This window comes from Tamandua tetradactyla, chromosome 4 (genome assembly GCF_023851605.1).
Source record: "Tamandua tetradactyla isolate mTamTet1 chromosome 4, mTamTet1.pri, whole genome shotgun sequence".
NCBI lineage: Eukaryota > Metazoa > Chordata > Mammalia > Pilosa > Myrmecophagidae > Tamandua > Tamandua tetradactyla.
The window spans coordinates 184670037-184691975 of NC_135330.1; the positions used below are offsets into that span (position 1 = coordinate 184670037).

At 46.3% G+C, this 21939-nt stretch overlaps 1 long non-coding RNA gene across 2 annotated transcripts; it reads left to right on the forward strand.

The window, feature by feature from the left end:
- Nucleotides 1-8145: 8145 nt before the first annotated feature.
- Nucleotides 8146-15691, forward strand: LOC143679580 (uncharacterized). Of its 2 annotated transcripts, XR_013173853.1 has the most exons (5): nucleotides 8146-8545; nucleotides 8955-9071; nucleotides 9473-9547; nucleotides 15159-15245; nucleotides 15333-15691. It is a non-coding gene; the product is annotated as an uncharacterized LOC143679580 (long non-coding RNA). The 2 variants fall into 2 exon arrangements; XR_013173852.1 differs by having other exon boundaries at nucleotides 8146-9071.
- Nucleotides 15692-21939: the final 6248 nt, after the last annotated feature.

Consider the following 21939-nt stretch of genomic DNA (forward strand, 5'->3'; position numbering starts at 1 on the left):
CATTAGATTTCAAAGTCTGAGAATCATTTATTTTGGGGCTTCTGAAAGCGACAGTTCCACCCTTTCCAAGGGCCTACACAGAGGCCTGCCTCTCTCTGAATGCAACCTTAGGAGACATTGGGCAGACCACCTTTATCTTGGCTCCACTCTCTCCAAGCATCAGGGCTGCACCCGGGCTCTGCCATCTCCAGGGCACATGCTCAACCCCACCATGTAGTGGCAGCCAGTGAAGCACATTCCCATGTAGTGGGAATGTGCTTCAATCTCTCCAAGGCCTGAGGTGACATGACTCTTCCACTGCAATAAGGTGGAAGGTCCATCCTCTGCCTTTGGGGCAAATTCACCCTCTCCATGGGCTTGGGTGGGTCCGCTCTCCTGACCTGAGGCTTCTTGACTTCAGACCTCAGCCTCCATGATTTTGCCTCTGAAGTTATTTTTCCTCCAATGTATCCCTTCTCTGAAACCCCCAGTCCAGACTGGCAGCAGTTGTGTTTATACAGGTCCCACAGCACTCTCGCTGGCTTTCTAGCCTTGGATCATGCCCATCAGACATAAGGAGTTTCCACAAATCCTTCCTGGATAACTCCATGTCCAATCCTGGCTTCCTCTGAAATGGTTGAGTAATTCCACATTTGGTCAAGTCCTCATGTGGAGCATTGTTCTCTGGGGTCTCCCTTCCCAGAAGCCCAGAATTCTTCAGAACATCAACTTCTGGTTTCTTTGTACCTAAGAGTTCAGTTCTTAGCGTATCTCTTTCCTGTTGCATTTCACTGTAAGCTGTGAGGAGAAACCAGGCTGCACGTTCCACATTTAATTTGGAGATCTCTTCTGCTAAATATCCAAGTTCATGGCTTTTAAGATCAGCCTTCCAGCCAAAGCCACTAGTCAATTTTGCCAGATTATCGTCTATTTTAAAACAAGGATCACCTTCCTTCCAGTCTGCAATAGCACATGCCTCATTTCTGTCTAAAGCCTGGTCAGAGGTATTTTTAGAGTCCACATTTCTACCAACTATCTCTTTAAAGGGTTCTAGGCCTTCTCTGTCAAGTTCCTCACAACTCCTCCAAAATCTTCCCCTTATCCATTTAAAAAGCCATTCCAACTTGTTTGGTATTTGCAAACTACAGCAGCACCCCACTCCTGATACCAAAGTCTGTTCTGGTTTGCTAGCTGCCGAACTGCAACACACCAGAGATGGATTGGCTTTTAATAAAAGGGGATTTGTTTCATTAATTCTGCAAAGGGAAAGCAGTTAACTTTCAACTGAGGTTCTTTCTTACGTGAGAAGGCAGAGGGTGATCTCTGCTGGCCTTCTCTCCAGGCCTCTGGGTTCCAACACCATCTATTTATTTTTGTTCATAAAATATTTCATTTTCTTTATGTTATTTGTATATGGATTACCTCAGCACATTGGATACATTTAAGACAATTTACAGTCTTTTACTAATTATTCCAATAGATGAGTTACCTCAGAAATGGTTTCTGGCAAATTCTATTTTCCCTATAAATGAGCCATACTTTCCTGTTTCTTTGTTGTGCTTTGTAGCTTTTTATTGAACACTGGACATTCTGAATATTACCTTATGTTAGCTGGAAATCTAGTTCTCCCACTCCTCTGGACAACATGTAGATTAAACATGTCTCACAGAATAGTGGAAAATATGGACCATACACTTCTAAACACAGCATTTCACAGATAAACCTCAGCTCCTGCAAAAATGCTCTTCATTCAATAAAGCAAAGACTTCAAACATTACTAACAGAATAAGTAGCATGAATCATGCAATTCTAAACCACGTATTTCACAGATATGGCTTTTTTAGTTCAGGCTCCCCCTGGACCCTCCTTCCAGTGAGTGCATCTGCACCAAAACACTCCATCCCTCATTTTGAATGTTGACTCTACTTTAGTCCTCCTACTCAGTTGAGTACAAACTCCACCTGGGCCATCCTCCCCATCCCAGGTGAGTACAGGCTCTCTCTGGTTCTCTTACTGGGAGTACAGGCTTCACCTGGAATCTCTTCCCTGTGAGTTCAGGCTCTACCTGGACCTTTTTCCCTTAAGCTTGGGTCTCTTCTCTCTGGTGAGTTCAGGATCCACTGGACTCTCTTTCTGCTTGAGTGGAGGCTCCACCTGGATATACCTCTCCCAGCTAAGTCAGTGAAGACTCAATCTTGCCCTTATCCCCATTTTCAGTGAGTACACCTCAGCTTGGACCCTCTCTCTCCCTAATGGAGAAGCTTCCACCTTGGACCTCATCCCTTTCCTGTGAGTGGCCATACTCCCCATTGCCAGTGAATGCAGGCACACTCTGGGCCTCTCTCCCAATGAGTGCAGACTACACTTGAGCCCTCATCCCTATGAGTATGTGTTCCACATGGGCCCTCTTTTCTATGAATGCAGTCTCCAACTGTGCCCTTCCCACTGTGACTTCTACCTGCATTTGAAGCTCCAGATGGACCTCCTCCCAATGTGTGTAAACTTTACCTGGGCCCACCTCCCCATTGAGTGAGACTTCTTTTCAATCAGTATAGTAGGCCTGCCCCGCTGTGAATACCAGCTGCATCTAGGGTCTATGCTCCTCACCATCAGGTTCAGACTCCACTTGATCACCCTTCCCTATTAGTGGGTTCTCCACTGGGAAAATCTATCCCTTCCAGGTGAGTACAGGCTCTGCTACCCTTTGTACCTGTGAGTGCAACCCCATATGGGCCCTCCTCCCCATCTATGCAGGCTCCATCTGGACCTGCCTTCCAGTAAATGCAGGCTCCCTTTGGTTCCTTCACTCAATGACTGCAAGCTCCTGTTGAGTACTCCACCCCAACCAGGTGAATGTGGCCTGATTTGGACCCCACTTCCAGTGATTGCAGGCTGACCTGGCCCCTCCTCCTTCTCCCTGCCAGTTGCTACCTCTCCCATCTCTGATAACTTCAACCTCCACCTGGTCCCCCTTCCCCATTAGTGGTAATCCCATATGGCCCATTTCCCCTTTTCATAAATGCAGGCTCCATTTGAGCTCTCCTAACTGTGAGTACAGGTCCACCTGGGCCCTCCTTTCCTGAGTGCAGTCTCCAATTGCACCTACTCCCTGGGAATGCAGATTCTACCTTGGTCCTCCTTCCCATGAATGCAGACTCCATTTTGACCCTCCTCACAGTGAGTTCAGGCTCCACCATGGCCCTCCTACCTGGATGAGTGCAGGCTCCACCGGGGCTCTTAGTCTGGTGAGTACAGGTTCCATTTGGGCCTCCTACTCCTGAATGAATGTTTCTTCCACCTTTACTCTCCTGCAAGTAAGTGAATGTTCAAACTGGGCTCTCTTCCCTATTCCTTGTTCAGGCTGTACCTGGGCCCCTCTCCCCATTCCTAGTGAGTTCAGGGAGTGCAGGTTCCACATGCTAACTCATCCCTAGGTGGGAAGGCACCACCTGGGCCATTCTCCCTGTTCACAACGGACCCCATCTCCCAGTGATTGCAGGCTCCTCCTAGACTCACTTCCACCTCCCAGGTGAGTGTAATCTCCAAACGGGCCCACTGCCCTTTACTTATAGGCCCTCTGGGCACTTTTCGCAATAAGTTCAAGGTTCAATCTAAGTTCCCTACCCTGTCAAAGCAGACTGCCTAAGCCCTTCTCCCAGGAGAGCTGTTTCACCTGGCTTTCCTCCCTCTGAGTGCAGTCTTCTCCTGGGCCTTTGATCCCTAGTGATCACAGGATCCACCTTGGCCTTTGTCCCATGTGTGCAAGCTTCCCCTGGGTGATCCTCCCATTGAGCACAGGCTCCACTAAAGCTTTCCCACTTATGAGTGCAGCCTCCACCTGGGCCCTTCCTCTTGTGCGAGTAGGCAGCACCTGGCCAATCTCCTCAGGGAGTGCTGCCTCCAACCATACCCTATTCTCCTGCCTATCATGATGTAAGTTCAAGATTTATGTGGCCATTTCCCCTCTGTGCTGATTCCACCTAAGCCTTACTTTTCAAGAGTGCAAATTCTACCAGGGCCATCCTTCCTATGTGTGAAGGCCTCGCTTGGACCCTCATCACCAGGTGACTAGGCTCTACCTGGGCCCTCCTCCCACCTGGGCGTCCAATTCCATCTGAACCCTTCACCCCATGTCAGGCTCCACCTGGGCCCTCTACCTCATGGGTGTTGGCTCCATCTGGGCCCTTCATCTCATGAGTGTTGGCTCCATCTGGGCCCTTCACCTCATGAGTGTTGGTTCCATCTGGGTGATCTCACACCACAGTGGATGCAGGGGGAGGAGAGAAAATGGGTGTGGCCAAGGTGGCACCCCATCTTGGACAACTTCCTTACCATCTGTGACCTGCACAACCCTGACTAGTATTTGGCTGTTTGGTGCAGTGTGTGTGCCTTGTCCATGTCCCAGGAACATCAGCCTGCAGAGGGCAGGAGCCCCGCAAGAACACAGCTCCACTTAATTTGGGTGTTTCATGGGGAGGGAGGTGAGGGCAACAGAGATGCTTCCAGCAGCAGATTTCCAGAAGTGAACTCAGTGTGTTGTGGAGGTAAGAACCTACAGGTCACCAAGGCTGCTTTGTCTGTGGGAACTGCCTTCCCCACCCAGACACAGCCAGGCTGATGTGCTCACTCCCAGCTTTCCTGGTGGGAAGAGGAGGTAACCTAAGGAGTGGCGTGTGGACTTGGTTTTTACGACGTGTTCTCATCAGTAACCCCTAAACTTCTGTCAAGCTGTGGACTTTTGCTTGTGCTGATTTCTACCTTGAATCCTTTGGGGTAAAGGAAAATAAATTTTAGGCAGGGTGAGAACATTAAAGTGTACTCCCATGGCTGTGTCTGCCTCATCAACTCTCCTGTTCAATGCACCAGCTGTCCCGGTCAGTGCCCACTGACAGGTTTCCTTGGGTCACCTGGTTACAGAAGAGAGAACTTAGCAGCTGCCACAGCACTGAGCTTCCCCGCCCCCATCTGTCATCACTCCTAATCCCAGGCAGTCACTATTGGGGAAACCCCAGAGGGCCATGACCCCTTCATGGTTCATACTGGACATGTAGACAACAGAGAGGCTGGGTGATCTCCACCAGAGCCCAGCCCCAAAACAGGGCCACCAACCCCAGAGCAAACACTGAGCAGCACCCCAGCCTGAGCTCCAGCACATGCCCCTCTCTCCCTCAGCCTAACCCTTGCTTGGGTACTTCTCTGCTCCTGGCAGGCCCTTCCTCCCTCCACCCCACCACTCCAGCACCCTGTGATCATATTCCTGATCACTTCCTCTTTGGATCCTCGTGGCATTTTGTCTCTACTGTTGGATTCTTCCTTTGGTCCTTATAGTGAAGTCATTGGCACCACATTTTATCTTCCCTTCTAGAATGTAGGTTCCTGAAAGGCAGAATGTGTCTCACCCATCTTGCGGTCTTACAAAGAGACACGTGCCATTCAGCACACTGCTTTACACACCCAGGGTATTAAGGGACCACAAATATTTCATGGATTTCATTGCCCATTGGTCCCAGTTGCTACAACCAGAGTTCATACAACTGTCAGGGAAGCTGCACCAGCACACGTGAAACTGAACAAAAGACAATACAGAATACCAATGTTCATCACACCATTATTCACAATTGCAAAAGGTGGAAGCAACCTAAGTGTCCATCAACAGAAAAATGGGTAAACAAAATGTGGTCTATATGATGGAATATTATTCAGCTAGAAAAAGGAATGATGTTCTGATACATACTACAAAACGGATGAGTCTTGAAGACATCGTGTTAAATGAAACAGCCAGTCACAAAAAAGACAAATATTGTATAAGTCCACCTATTTGATATATTTAGACTAAGCAAATTCATGCAGACAGGTAGTGGAAAACAGGTTACCAGAGGTAGGTGTGTGTGTGTGTGTGTGTGTGATTGTTTGATGGGTGTTGAGTTTCTGTTTAAGGAGATGAAAATGTTTTGATAATGGATGGTGGCAATGGTTGCACAAATTGGGAAATGTACTTGATACCACTGAAATGTACACCTGAAAGTGGTTAAAATGGGAAAATTTGTTGGGTTTATATTACTACAATACAAAGTTACAAAAAAAAAAAAAAGCAGTACGACATCAAATGCTACCTGGTGTCCAGACAAGAATGAAGACAAGAATGGACAAAGTTGCTTAGGGTGAGGGGTCTGCATGCTGGGGGCCGGATTCCTTAAGGAAACCAGAAGTGGGGCTGTGAGACCTGATCCAAGCCTTCAAGGGTGGGTAAAATTTAGATAGCTGGAAAGGGGCAGGGGGAAGGCAGAACACATCAGGCTAGTTAGGTGGCTGGAAAAAGAGAAAGGGGTGAGATAGAAAAAGGGAGAGCTAGAGAATGAGAGAGGACAAATACAAGGTATTGATCGGCAAAAAAGGAATTAGGGTGGAGCCAATTTAGGAAAAGAAAACCACAAAAGGAAAAAAGAGGTGGAAAGAGGGTCCTGATGCGTTAGGCACTCTGTCCCTCCCCCTCACCCCAGGTGGCACTTGAGCCCTGCCTTGTTGCACAGGTGAAACGCTTTGACCTGCTGCCAGGCCAGGCATTGCCAAGGCTACCAGCCCAAACAACAAAGCTGCGTCCAGCCTCTGCCAGTCACCAGTGTTGAGTCAGTGACTTGGCCTAGCTACAGGATCAAGCCACAACTGGACTGTCTTGTCCATTCAATTCAGTATTTGTAGGCCCCCCAGGGAACTGTGCTCCACATCAGGAACCCCCAGCATCTGAGGTGAATATTGATTCAGGCCTGGAGGAGCAGGCAGCTTTCCCTTCCCTGTTGCCAGTCAAGCCTGTCCTGGGACCTGTCCATGGTCTGCTCTTCCTAAAATACTCCAGGAGGGAACACTCTGGGCCCAAACTTCTCCTTGCCTGAGTCATCTGAGGATTCTACAGTTCAGAACTCCAGGCCACCGAGGGAGAGGTACGAGGTGCTACTAGGGGGCCAAGTGCCCAGACCAGGTCCCCTCTGGTGGATGTGTAGTGAGAGGAGGCGGCTTGTGGACCTCCAGCTGGTGTTTGCTTGTCTTGCTGATAGAACTTCTTGAAAATGTTCATCATTGTTCTTTACGGAGGTGAGTGACCCTGTCCCTCTTAGTAGCAACTAATTCCCGGGCCAATGTCAGAAGGAAGACCACTCCAGGTCAGAAAAAAATAAAAGCCACCTACAAGTCTGTCTACTCCTTGCCCCCTTTACCTCTAAACTGCTCTTCATTTATTCAAACTGTTTCTTAGTCTCCTCTGGATTGACACTGCTGATCCAGTAATGACCTAGAAATCCCATCCCCCGCACCGCCATCAATACTCCAGTAGCCCAGATTGCATGGCTGTGGCCATTGCGCTGGGTGATGCAGGATTCCAGGCAGACTCAGGCCCAGAAGTGAGCTGGGAGCAAGAGTGGCCTGACCCTGCCTGGATCCTCATCATGTTTCTGTGGGAAGAGTCCATCCCATGAGGTCTCAGAATTGGCCTAGAAAGAGCCCATATGCTAACCCACACACAGGAGGGAAAGCTGCTCTTGTCAGGGAGGGCCGTAAGCAAACCCATCAGAGCAGTCAGAAGCTTGGGAACTGTGACATCTAACCCTGTGTTTCATAGATGGGGACTCAGAATGGGGAGTGGTTTGTCCAGACTTCCATAACTGCTCCATGCTGGGTCCAGGCTAGACCCCAGCTCCTGGCTCATTACCCAGTGATGGAGACCAAAGGGGTCTGGCCCTGCTAGGCTGCCCTCTGGGTCCTCTGACCTTCTCTGGGTCAGCCAATTCCTCTGCTTTCTAGTAGGCCTTCCTGCCCACCTCACCTTCTGACTTTCTGTGCCCTTGAACCCTCCCTGATCTGTGCCCTCCAGCAGTTGGACCTTCTGAGGCTGGGGTTCCTGGACTCTTCTCCCCAGCCTAGCCCTGGCTTGGTCCAGGCAGAGGTCCCAATGCTGTCTATGGCTGCTCTCCTTGGCCTTTTGGAGTCAGAGGAGCTGATGTTGGAGAATCCCTGGACCAAGTCCCCCAGCTCTGAGTGGTTGGACAGTCAGGGTCCAGTGCTAAACCCTGAGCCTCTGTCTCAGTCTGCCAGGGCTGCTATAATAAATACCACAGATTAGTTGACTTATTCGACAGGAATTCATATTGTCTCACAGTTTTAAAGACTAGAAGTCCAAAAGTAAGGTGTTGGCAGGATTGAACTTTCTCTGGTTGTGGCTCACCAGTGAGCCATAATTCAGTCTCGGCCTCCATCACATGCCTGTCTGTCTCCCAGTCTTTCTTCTCAACTCATGTGTCCAAATTTCCTCTGCTTATATGAACTGTGGTAATACCGGATAAAGTCCACCCTGATTTGGTTTGGCCTTACTTAACATCGTTAAAGGTCCTATTTACAAATGGATTCACATCCACAGGACTGGGGGTTAAGACTTGAATATGTCTTTGAGGGGGACATGACAATCCGTGACAGCCTCTCCCTCCTGCAGTCCAGGAGAAGGCTCTCTTCAACCCTTACTGCAGAGTGGAGGCGCTACTGGAAAGTGTCAGGCGCCGCTGTGGCTGCAGGCCAGGAGGTAAGTGGGGTCTGCTCCCACAGGTTTGCCTTCCTATCCTCTATATCAAGGCCCCTGGACAGAGTAACCCCAGAGGAGTTGGGTGGACCAAGGCTGAGCAAGAAAATTTGGGCTCTGACTAAAGAGAAAGAGCCCAAGGTCCAGCTATGGAGAAGATGTAGTTTCCTTATCAACACCCTATCTCTTTATACCTACCAAGCATAAGCCAAGCCTGCCCAGCTCAAAGGAGGGCCTCTCTTCTAGAAGAATCTCAGAGTCTGGATGCATTTGGATAGGACCCAGCACTGGGTAACCCTGAAGATCTGCCAAAGTACCCCATGACGGCTGCTCAGTTATGTGGACATTCAAGTCCCAGGTCCCTCCAGGTTTGTTTTCCTTGTCCCTAACACTCTTCTTCTGTTGGCCACAGAGAAGATGGAGCTGGCTGACCAGAACGGCCTAGTACAGAGCCTGACCCAGCACCCTGGGATCTATGCCTCTGAGCTGCTGCACCCCAGAGAGACCTACATCCCCCTCATCATGCCCCGTAGGTGCCACCCCAGAATCATCCCTACCTAGCCAGGGGAATGGGTTTGGGGACGTATCCTGGGTCATCCTTAAATCCCCAGGGCCAGGACCAGAAACAGGGTCAGAGGAGATCTCTCCCATCCCCTTGCCCCTGGGAGGGCCCACACCCACTTGCTGAGACAGGTGAGCTGCTATCCCATCCTGGTCCATGTGGGAGAGAATGCCCACCCACCCTGGGATAAGGTAGCCTCAAAGGCTCATCGGTGTCTCTCAATCACTGAGCCACTGGCCCTGATTACACACATTTCTAAGACCCTAAACTCCCTGGGACAGTCCTCAGCTATAGTCCTGTCCTAGAAAATTGTTCATTAAGAATGAGCCAGAGGCTAAATGAGTGAATGATGGCCTTTGTCCCAACAGAACTTGAATGTCCCTCAAAGCAGATGTTCATGCCCCTAGTGAAGGCTGATGGAGCTATTGACCATAAATCCCTGGGTAAGTTAAAATCCTGAGCATTCCAGGTAGTTGGATAAACAAGTGAAAAGAAGCTGTGATTCCTCAACCTAGAGAAGAGATGGATATGTGGGTAGTTATGGCTATGCCCAGGCCTCAGATGTTAGCGGGAAGGTTTCATTTCTTCAGTAAGGGGGATTTCCTGATGGTGGTGGCTGTAAATCTTGGGGGAAGGGGTTGAAATGTTGAAGCCCTTCTAGATTACAGAGGACTCCTCATTTCCCTGGGATGGTGAGGGGCAGCCTGACCACAAATGCACAGAGCTTGTTGGGAAGCCTTTGTTTCCCTGCAAGTATGATATTAGGGGGGACTCTCCTGTCTCCTGGACAACTCCCCTGTCAATATCGTTCTGGAGATGATTAATCCTGGGTCTGTAAAAAATAATTCTCACACTATAACACTGGAGCACATTGTGACGCCTGTGAGGTAAGTTCAGGACCCCAAGTAGCCTTCCAGGGAGGCAGTCCCTCCCTATGGGATCTCCTCTCCTGTGGGATCCAGCTGTGTGCACACATGGCCTTGTGCAGAGGAAAGAGGGGGCAGAGGCCCGGGAGGAGGAGAAACTCCAGAGGATGGAGAGGCACATGAAGCAAGCGAGTAATTCAAGCTGCTGAGCAGGTTTGCTGTTGAGCTGTTGAGAAGTGGGAGCCTCAGAAGAGATGGACAAAATGACCTAGAAGAGTGACTGAGGGAAGTAACTGCAGGCCTCTCTAGGAGGGTCTATGAATGGGAAACTCATGGTGAAAGAGCACCAAGAACAAAGGCCCCAAGGCAGGAAACTTGGTGGTCCAAAGGAACTGCTCAAGGCAAGTGGACCTGAAACCCCTGAAGCCAAGAGTAGCATGACACCAGAGGAGGTCAGCAGAGCCAGGGGTCCCCAAGCTCAGTGTGCATGAGGACCACCCAGGGATCATGGTAAATGCAGATGGTGGTCCGATCAGGCTGAGCCTGAGCACCTGGCTGTCTCATAAGCAAACAGAGGATGCACGTGTTACTCTGGACCAAGGTGACCAGCCTGGGTAAGGAAATTGGATTTTTTATTAAGGACAGTAAGATGCTATTGAAGGTTTTATCCAGGAGAATAACATCCTCTGGCCATACAACACATTTGGAAGGGTCAGGGGGATCATGAACTCTATTTATAGCTGAATTTCAGCTACTTATTAGAAATTCAACCCCAATATTGCTCATATGGATCTGGGGCACAGGTGACAGCAGAGCTGGTGTGCGAGAACCTGGAAGGAGTCCTGCCCATCCTTGAATGCACCCAACCTGCAGCAGTGAGCTGTTTCCACTCCCTGCTAGGGAGAACTTTCTAAATGCCAAGGCCTGGGCCCAAAGCTCCAAGTACAGTATCTCACTGAATTCCCATGAGCCTCTTATCTGTCAGGCGGCACCATTTCCATTTCCAGGTGAGGGAACTGAGGGTAGAGCAGCAGTGAGCTGCTCAGTCTGCATCAGGCCCATAGTCAAAGCTGGGTCTTAACCACCAGGGTGCAGAGACACCCAAAAGGACCCTCTCGCAAATATGCCTTTAGAGGCAACGTGTGCTTTGTAATAAATACCTCAGCACCTGCCAAAGCACAGAAAATACCAAAATGCCAAGTGTTAATAATAAAATAAAATACTAAAATAAAACATCGATTTAAAAAAACAATTAAATTTCTAGTAAAGTACCACATAAAAGAGAGACCATGTTATTCGTGGTATCTTTGACCTGCCTGAGTCATCGGTTTCTACCTGTGTCCCTCAGAAACCCGGGGCTTACCCTGTGGCCAAGTCCCAAGGGTCTACAAGAAGCTGAGTTTGCACTCGCTTCTTAAGTATAAATTTTTTTGACTATTTCTAAAACTAAAAGCTAAGAAACACATTCAAAGATAGAATAGCCAACATAGTAATGCATTGGTGATCACCAGTTTTAACTGCAACTGCCAGGTTAGCGTGTTTTTAGGTAGACCCCAAAACAAATCTCCTGCCATCTGTGTTTAATTTCAGAAGTATGCTAAAACTGCAAAGTAAAATTTTTTTTTTAATTTTTGGAATTTATAACAATCTACATCGATCTAGTTTTTTTTTTTTAATAATGTGCTAAAAAATAAATAACTGGGATAATGGGGTGAATACGTGTCAGCAGACTTCATACGTCTCCCAATTAAGAATTTTTTGTCAAAGAGCCACATTCTTCTCGTTGACTACTTTATTTTAATGACTGTAAACCTGTAAAATAGATTTATACTATTAGAATATGACCTTTTTTCTATTTCACATATTGTGTTTTCTTATAAGATTTTGTTTGAAAATAAGATTCCTCCCTTGGAAAGAAGAGAAGAGAGAGACTCTGTGCCTCTGGCTTCTGGTGGCTAAGCAGAATCTGTCCAGGTCTAATGTACGAGGCTCTGGGCTCTGCTCTGTGGAATAAACCCTGTCCTTTTCCTTCCCACGGAAGCCCTGTGTTTCTGCCCAATTTGTGGAGGCAGCGTCCTGGGTAAGAGGCCCCAGCGTTTCCGTGTTCAGAGGCGCCCCAGCCACAACAGGAGGCCAAGTCAACACAACTCAGCAGGGCCCAGGCCCTGCCCAGGCCCCAGCCTGCATTCCTTCCTCCCAGGGGTGTTGACAGTAACGTGAGCAGTGAGGCCCCTGCATTGTCTCTGACCAGCCCAGGACAGCCAACGCCCAGGTCAGACCCCTGGACTAAGCCCCATGACTGCACTGGGAATTAATCGCAATTGCAATGTCTACTCAATAGTAAAGACTTGGTAAAAAGGAGCTTCTGTCATTCCATTTCCTCTTCTGAAAAATCGGAATGTCTCATAGTGTTGTTTTGAAGATTAAATGAATAAGGGTATACCAGGGCCTTGGGAGAGTTTTGACACCTGGTAAGTGCTTCACAGTGTTCGCTATTAAAACATTATTTTATTATTATAATTATGTAGTTCAGGTTGAGATGGGGTTGGCTGCTCAGAATATCAGCTTCCTGTTCACTTCTGTAGGACAGTTTGAAACATTTGATCCCCAGCTCACCTAAGAGAGCTCACCTTTAGATTAAGGGTCCAGGTGGCCCCACCTACCTCACCACTCCCGTGAAGATAAGAAAGTCACGTTTGGTCTTTATTAAATGTGTCAAGTATATTGCTGAGCCATGTTATGTATCCCTGACATGTTTCTAAGCATGAAGTGCTACAGGAAATCAGGCTTCCAGATTCCTTGCAGCCAGGGCTGGTAGCCACTCACTCTTTAAACCTAGGACTCTCAACTTTTCTCAGCCTAGTATCCAGGGCTTCAAATTGGGATGAAGTCAAAGGCCAGGCTTTCCAGAAGCAGACTTTGGGGGTTTGAAGTGAGACGTGAGGTGTTTAGTGGGGATCAGCAACCGTGCAAGGAAGGGAGAAACCAGGACTGGGCAGAGGGAGAAGTCAAGCGGCTATTCCAGCATAACGGGAGCCTGGGAGTGAATTTCACAGCAGAATGTCCCATACCCCTCCTGGCGCAGCTGCCCAGGGATGATGGGGGACTTGGACAGACCAGGCAGGCCCCACAGCTCAGCCCTGTAGGGGCTCCCCACAGCCGGGCAGCATCCTTCGTAGTGTGTCCACTGCAGACATGCACACCTCTGGTGGTGCATCTGTGGGTCCGCTGCAGACATGCACACCTCTGGTGGTGCATCTGTGGGTCCACTGTAGACATGCACGCCTCTGGGGGTGCATCTGTGGGTCCGCTGCAGACATGCACGCCTCTGGGGGTGCATCTGTGGGTCCGCTGCAGACATGCACGCCTCTGGTGGTGCATCTGTGGGTCCACTGTAGACATGCACGCCTCTGGGGGTGCATCTGTGGGTCCGCTGCAGACATGCACGCCTCTGGGGGTACGTCTGTGAGTCCACTGTAGACATACACACCTCTGGGCTCATGGAGACCCTTTTGGAGTAACCAGGCACAGAGAGTTCTTAGGGATCCAATACCCGGGGCATCCCCGCTTCCAGTAGTCTGTCCTGCACCAGACACACCTGAGGACACAGCTGCAGGCTGGTGTTCTGTAGGCTTGTCTTCCCCTCACCCCTTTCCCCCACTTTAGGGGAGAGGGGACACCCCTCACCATCCCTAAATATGTTCTATAATAATTTTAATGATGCAACAATCCAGAAGAAACTTTTTAACACTTATAGTCTTATAGTCACTGAAAAAAAAAATTTCAATTTGAATATATATATATTTTTTTCCTCAAAGAAATCAGATTGATTAGTAGAAAGACTTTCGGACATAAAAATGCATCTCATTAGGATAAAATTCTGCATGAAAAATAGAGAAGAAATATGATTTCAGGGAATAAAAGGAACCATGTAAAATTTCTGATTGTTAAAGAAAAACAAAAAAGGAGCTAGATAATGGCAAGCACCAGATCTCTATGCATTTTTTTTCTCTTTGATGGCTACATTTAAAAGAGAGAGACTCCAGCTTAATTTTAAAGTGTTGATTTTACAAGATACCTGCATTCATTTCCTAAGGCTGCCAGAACAAAGTACGATGGCCTGGGTAGTTTAGAGAGAACAGAAAGTTATTTTCTTACAGTTCTGGAAGCCAAAAGTACAAAATGAAGGAATCAGCAGGGTCATCTGCCCCAGAGGCTCTAAGGAAGAACCCGCCCTTGCCTTGTCCAACTTCTGTTGGCTCCAGACATTCCTTAGCTTGGAGAGGCATCACATGGCCTCAGTTTCCTCTGCGTCTCTCTGAGTTTCTAAATCTCCCTGTCCTTATAAGGACACTGATTATTGGATTTAGGACTCAGCCTAAATCCAGAATTATTTCATCCCAAGACCCTACTTCCTAGGTTGCCCACATTCACAGATGTCAGGAGTTAGGATTTGAACAGATCTTTTTGGGGATATAATTCGACCCAGTCCAATACCATAAGTTATATCCATTGCAACTATTTAAACCTAAAATTTACAAAGTTTAGAGGTCACTTAAATAGGTAACAGGGTGCATCATTAGGGGCTGCAGATTGACAAAGGCCTAGAAAAAGTACTTTAGATTAAGGGTCCAGGTGCTCTGCTCTACTCCCCAGTCCTGCTTCTCGGTCCTCAACAAGGCTGGCCCCAAGAGCTGGAACCCAAGAACCCAAACCAGAGTGGGCTCCATGAGCTGAAGCCTCGGCCAGCCAAAGGGACAGGATGCTTTTTGTCCAGAGGAAACATAGTGAAAGTGCCTGCAGCAAAGTGAATTGAATGGGGTCCCACTGAAAAAGGGAAAATTCTTCTAATCACACCTGGAGATTGCAAATATCTCAATTAGCTTGAGTCTATTGTCCATCCACAAACTGAACAAAATATCCCCTTGCCTTCCAACTTGTCCTGTGAATGGATTTTAATGTACATTTACTAGGGGGAATAAGAAGAATGCTGACTTTGTTTGCCTGAGCTCCGATCCCTCCTATAAGAGGGCAGGGGATTAAGGGTATTTGTACACTTATTTGCAGAAGCCCATTTTGTGAAGCTATAAACTCAAGAAGAGGGAAAAGATGTTTTTCTCTGAATAGAACATGGAAGCGTTTGGTTTCTTAGCCTTTCCTAACCCCAGCTCCCAACTTTCTTCTACAGTTAAATTGGTGATTCCCAGACACCCTCAGAGCCCAAGGACAAGGCAGAAATCTGGGAAGACCAAGAAAAAGCCTCAAGGACCAGAAGGTGCCTTAAGATTGGGATTCCTCCTGCAATATCCCTTCCTGTGTAGCTACCTCTTATTCACACTAAGCTGTCTTTGCTTCTGTGCAGATCACCTGAGTTCCTCCAGAGAGTGAAAGGACTAGAAGGAAGCCAGCTCCATGCTTAGGGGTGCCGATAACGAAAATGACACAGTTGTGCAAAAGCATTTTTTTCAGTTGACAGCAGTGCATTTACACAATATGAAAACACATGCAAATATATTCACAGTCCAAAACATGCATGAATACAATCAAACCTTCGTTATCTATCTGCAGATTGCCAACTTATTATAAAACATTTTTAACTTGGAAAAATTTACTCAAATTTTATTGTACATTATTCTCCACCTAAACTTCTTTACACAAAAAATTCCTTAATTTCAAAATGTTAATAATTTGTATCTTATTATAGTCTTCAGTTTCTTTTCAGTGTCCATGCATATATATTAAATATTGTCATCAATTTGTGCATATCTTGTGTTCTGGTTTTTTCCCTGTTATAACATTTTATCTGTAATAACCTTTCTCCAAATGAGATTAGTAGAATGTTAGTTTTCACTTTGATTTTTTTATTCTATGTAGTATTTGGTTTTCATGATGTGTGAGCACCACTCTCCTATCATTTTCTATTGGATTTTTCTAGAGTTTTATTTGTGGATAGTGCTACTAGAAATACCTTTAAAAAGATTAGATATTTCTTGTCTATTATTTCATTGTAATATATTTTTCCAAAGTGGCATTGTTAGGCCAAAAGGTTTGAGTTGTATTTTTGCTTTACCTACGTTATCAGGATGCTTTCCAAGATTATTGTGCCTGATAATGTCTGATCCTTGAACCTAGAGTGGACCCCACCCTAAGACAGAACATGATGCTCCGAACATGCCATTGTCCACAAACAGCCTCAGCCTGCTGGGCCCCTCCCCTCTGCAACTACCTCTAGACCCCTCTCCTGACCCTCAGAATGAGCTTGGCTTATTTGGATTTTAGGTGTGTGTGTATATATCTTCTAGACCTCGTTCTTTGATGCGATAAGGCAAATAAAATTGAGAAAGTGTCTATCACATGGTTCATACTCACAAACCCTACAAGGAATAATTCTTACCTTCATTTCTGATGGTGGAAACACTGAAACTTGTGGAGATGGTGACAACAACGACACTGACAAGAGGGAAGAGAAGTAGTGATGTCCTGGCATTGGAGGCGGTGTCTTTAACCACAGAGGCAGAGTGACACGTGTTTCCAAATTACAAGTTGCTGGTGCCCGCATTTACTTGCCGTGGCCCTTAAGTTTACGCCCTGCCAGCCAACTTGAGGCCTCAAGAAATCTAATAAATTAGTTTGCTAAAATTAGTACCCTCATGACTAAGTGACTTCATAAGCTGAATTCCACTGACAACATATTTCAAGTAACAAATATGAGCTATAGCACAAAGATGTGATTTGTTCTAAACTTTCTTCAAGCACATGTTGAAACATATTTTTGCTTAAATATATTATAGAATATGATTTATTTTTGAGTCCTTAGTTTCTCTTGATTTCTGGTATAAAGCAATGAGACTAATTCACTATATATCAAAACAAATCCTAATAGTATGCTAGTTTCAAATGTTCATGTGCTTTTTTAAAGCAAAGCCCATATGCTAAAGCATAGTTATAAAAGCATCGGTTGTCATATCATGCCATTGGTATTGCATTGCACAAAATAATTAATGTTGTGCTTACTTTATTCATTAAAGTGATAATGGTTATCTGGTTTGTACCTATTTCCAGTTGAATAATTTCCAGTCAACTGTATATTTTGTTGTAAGCATTACGTTGACTGATAAGATAGGATAACTGACCTGCCTTTTGTATGTGCTCTGACATAGTCACTGGAAATAATCGGCATTTTCTGAGGGTCAAAAACCATGTGTTTGCTTTGCATTTACCATTTTCCCTTTTACCTGCCAATTAAAGATATGTGTTGGATAAAATGCAAAAAAAAAAAAAAAGGGGGGGGGAAGTATGTGAAAGGTGATGTTCTGAGCTGCCCTCTGGAATCTCTCTGAAAGCAGGGGCTGACCTAAATTGTCTGTGAGTTTCTGAAAATGCTTTTGAAAAATTTTTTATTTTTAAGCTAGCTGAAAACATCATTATCAGGTACCTGTAAAAGAGTATATGAGTCTTTACTCTTCTATATTGACCTAAGTTTTAAAGCTAGAGTTCAGGGATGTTTACAGCATAAAGGCTACTAACGAAAGCAGCCACTGTGGCCGTCCCCTGAGCCCCCGTCGCCACGACCCTTTATGAAGGGCCACGGATGCTATGCTGCAGCCGCTCTGCAAGCTCTTCTTGAAAACCTTAACATATATGGAGAATCTGTGGAGGAAATAAAGACCTTCTGGAAAAAGCAAGCAGCTTCAGGGTGGCCAGGGGATGAAAATGCCCAGACAGAGGTGGCCTGCCTCGGAAAACTATCTCAGAAATGGTGACCTAAACAATTCTGAATCTTTTTTCATATTAACATCCAAACTCCTTATTTTAGAATAAGGCGAATATGGGATCTGCTGAGGGTTAGGAACCTGGAAGAGAAGACAGAGGTCTGGAGACGCAGGGTCCAGTGACGCCCCATCACAGGCCGGGCTTGCAGCAGCTCTAGAGGGCAGGACCTTCAACAACCGAAACAAAGACTGCTCTGTCCAGGGGCAGCCCACGGCACAGGCCACAAAGCACCAGTGTTTTAAAAGAAAAAAAAATCTTCCTCTTCATTCGGAGGAGTTGGACACAGCAGGAAGAGAATTCCCATCATCCCTGGAGCCCCCCAGAGGGTAAATGACGGAGGGGTTCACCCATCCACGACCACAGAGCTCTAGCCCTGCTTGAAGAGCTAATGGCTCCGTATGCCCGCAGGCACTGCCCCGGCCCTGCATTTCGCCGCTCTGTGGGCACTGCCCCGGCTTTGGACTTGGCCGCTCGGCGGGCACTGCCCCGGCTTTGGACTTGGCCACTCTGTGGGCACTGCCCTGGCTTTGGACTTGGCCGCTCGGCGGGCACTGCCCCGGCCCTGCATTTCGCCGCTCTGTGGGCACTGCCCTGGCTTTGGACTTGGCCGCTCGGCGGGCACTGCCCCGGCCCTGCGCTTCGCCGCTCTGTGGGCACTGCCCCGTCTTTGGACTTCGCCACTCTGCAGGCGCTGCCCGGCTCCGCACTTTACAGCTCCTTTATGGGGGAAGCTGAAGAAGTGAAACCCTGAGCATGTCTGACATCAAATGCCCAGATGGAGAGCATCAGTGGCAGGAGAGGGTGGGGATGCAGTGGCAAACAAGAGGAAGGAACAAACCAGGAACTCTGCTCGCTCTCTCCCTTTCAATCACATTCTCCCTCTGACAGCTCGAGAGAAGTTGGCATCTGTCTGCCAAGTTTGTTCTGGGCCAGGGACAAGTGTGAACTCATCTTTCAGAGCTGCTGCCCATTATAACCAAAGTCTAGCAAGGACATTGGCTTCTCCCCTATTTAGCCTCATTCTGGAGCCAAAGGCTTCTTTCTAGTTGAAAGGCAATATAACACGCCGCTTAGGGCAGGGCTTGGCCCAGTAGTACAGGCAGTGCAGGCAGCTGCTAAGAGCGCAGGCTCATTATAGGATAACCTGAGGGCGTTGGGTTGAGTGAAAGAAGTCAGACACAAAAGGACAGATATTGTATGATTCCACTTATATGAAATGTCTAAGCTAATTCATTCAGAGAGAAAGATTACAGGGTGCCAGGGGCCGGGTCGGGGCGAGGAGGGCAGGCGCAGAAGTAAGGGTGAAGTTATTGCTTAGGGTGATGAAATTTGATGACAAAAGCAACACAACTTTGTGAATTTAATTAATATCCCAGAATTGTATACTTGAAAATGGTTAAAATGGGAAATTTTATGCTGTACATAAAATCACAATAAAAGTAAATCTCAGGCTTTAGAGCCAGACTTCTGGAATGCAAGTCCCAGCTCTGCCCCTTGTTGGCTATGTGACCTTGGGCTAGTTACTTAACTTCCCCGGACTCCAGTTTTCTTGTCTATAAGACATGGAGAGTGACCGGAACTACCTCAGAGGCTTAGAGTCATCAGTGTAAAGACTTTAGAACAGAACTTGGCACATGGAAAGTGCTTGGCATGCTTATAATACAGAATGTAGGGGACTTAGAGATACAGAGAAACTAGAGATGGGTGAACTGTTAGCTAATGAGGTTGAACTCCAATGTAAGGGAATAGATAGGAGTGAAGGTGGTTCTCTATTGGGTCTAGAAATAATATTACCATATTGAAGATGAACAAGATTGAAAGGAGTAGTATAGACTACGTGTCCCACTGATTAACACTAGAAATATAAATTAGTTCTTGTGAGAACAACTTCAAAAGTATGATTCGTGTACAAAAAGTATTTAAGTCCGGGGTTCAGGGGAAAAACTGCTGTTGCATGCTTTGAGCTGTGTTCAAAAGGAAACCATCAGCACTACCACAGCAACAGCAGAGGTAAATAATGGGGGGAGAGACAAGTGTTAAGAAGAGGTTTAGATTTCCTATTTGGCAAGGGTGTGTTTGTTGGTTTTCTTCCCTTGGGAACAATGAAATTATCTAAAATTGAGGGTGTTGATGGACTGTAGACTATGGACTTGAGGCCTCTACATGATCCCTGATGAATGCAGGTGGCTGAAGGATGCACTGATGGAGAAGTAGATTGGCGAACGACAATGTATACTTATAAATGAATGTTGTGCTGCTACAAAAAAGGAACAAAGTCGTGAGGCAAGCAGCAATGTGAATGAACGTGGAGGACATTTGGTGAGGTAAAATAAGCCAGAAACAAAAGAACAACAATGGTATGGTCTCCTTTAGAAAATACTTACAAGAAAATAGGGGCCTAGATTGTAAGCTTTTATAGCAGACACATTTAGTCCAGAGTAGTAATTATTATTTCTGGATTTTGAGAGGTTATTTATCTATATATATATATGGTTATATATCTGTATTTAGAGATAAGAATGAAGCTGATCACGTTGGGGTTAAAGTAATCCAGAACACAGGGGTAAAGAAGACAATATCTATGTTTTAGAACCACAAATACTCTTTGAGACCAAAGGAAGAAAGGTTTATTTGGTCTGGAACCAAAATTTTCTGTAGCATATAATCTAACTCAACCTATCTGTAGAGCTCATTTAAACAATTGAAACACAGGGAGCCCAGAATAAGAAAGAGGTCCTTTACTCCTGTATAGCTTAATGTAATGCCTGAATACATCCTAGAGTATATTAACCAGATAATCAAAAAGTATTGGCAAAGTCCCTTGAGGGATGAGAGAAAAAATACGAAACTATTAAACTTCATCATCAGGAAATCCCCTGATACTGTGTCAACTTTAGGGACACCCACATCAATAGGCCATGCCCTTGATCTTCAGGCTTGTTCTTGTGAAGCTTACGTAGGCAGCAGAGAAGCTTAGCCTACCTATGGGTATGCCTAAGAGATACTTCTGGAGGACCTCTGTTGTTGCTCAGATGTGGCCTCAGTGTCTCTAAGCTCAATTCTGCAAGTGAAATCATTGCCCTCCCCCATATGTGGGGCATGACATCCAGGGGTGAAAGTCTCCCTGGCAACGTGGGATAGCACCCCCAGGGATGAATCTGGCCCTGGCACCATGGAATCAACTATTCCATCCTGACCAAAAGGGGGGAAAGAAGTACAACTAATAAAGTATCAGTGGCAGAGAGAGTTCAAATAAGAGTCGAGAGGCTACTTTGGAGGTTGCTCTTAACAAGCTTCAGTTAGACGTTGCTACCTATCATAACCTGCCAACCCCCAACCAGGACCATTCCAGCCAATCTTAAAGAATACCTAGGGCAATATATAAGATTCCACAAAGTTTCCATGCACTAGAGTAACTTTCCAGAAACCTACGACTTTCAGGTGGGTCCCTGGACCAGATAAGTCCTGAAACCTAGCCCAGCCTCTCCAGAACATCAGAACATCTCCCTACCCCATATTAGTTACAGACCCTTCCAATATAAAAAGTTAGAATGGCCATAGCCCAAACAATACCAAAGAGAGGTATGGAAAGATCAAAGGTGATGATGGAGTTATATAGAGAAGATAGGATTTAACAAATGAATATGAATGCTGAATCATTAAATTGATATCTCTTTTAGTCTCCAGTATCTTAGAGCAGCCAGAAGTAGAAACCTAAAACTGTGGAACTGTAACCCTATGTCAAACTCTGAAATATATTCTACAACTAATTGTGGTGCTGTGCTTTGAAACTCATTGCTTTTTTTTGTATATATGTTATTTTTTCACAAAAGAGAAAGAAAAAAGTCAATTGTGGTGATTAAAAAAAATATTTAAGCCTTCCAGCCTCCTATATTCTGGAGCACCTAGAAGGAAAAATCTGAGATGATAGTATGGTAGCCCATGTCAAACTCTGGGATCTATTCTTTAACTACTTTTTGAAGAGTCTTTGAAAACTATTGGGCGGGCCACGGTGGCTCAGCAGGCAAGAACGCTTGCCTGCCATGCCAGAGGACCCGGGTTCGTTTCCCGGTGCCTGCCCATGTTAAAAAAAAAAAAAAGAAAAGAAAACTATTGCCTTTCCTTTCTTTGCTTTATATATATGTTATACTATACAATACAAAAGTTAAAAAAAAAAAAAAGGAAAGAAAGTGCTT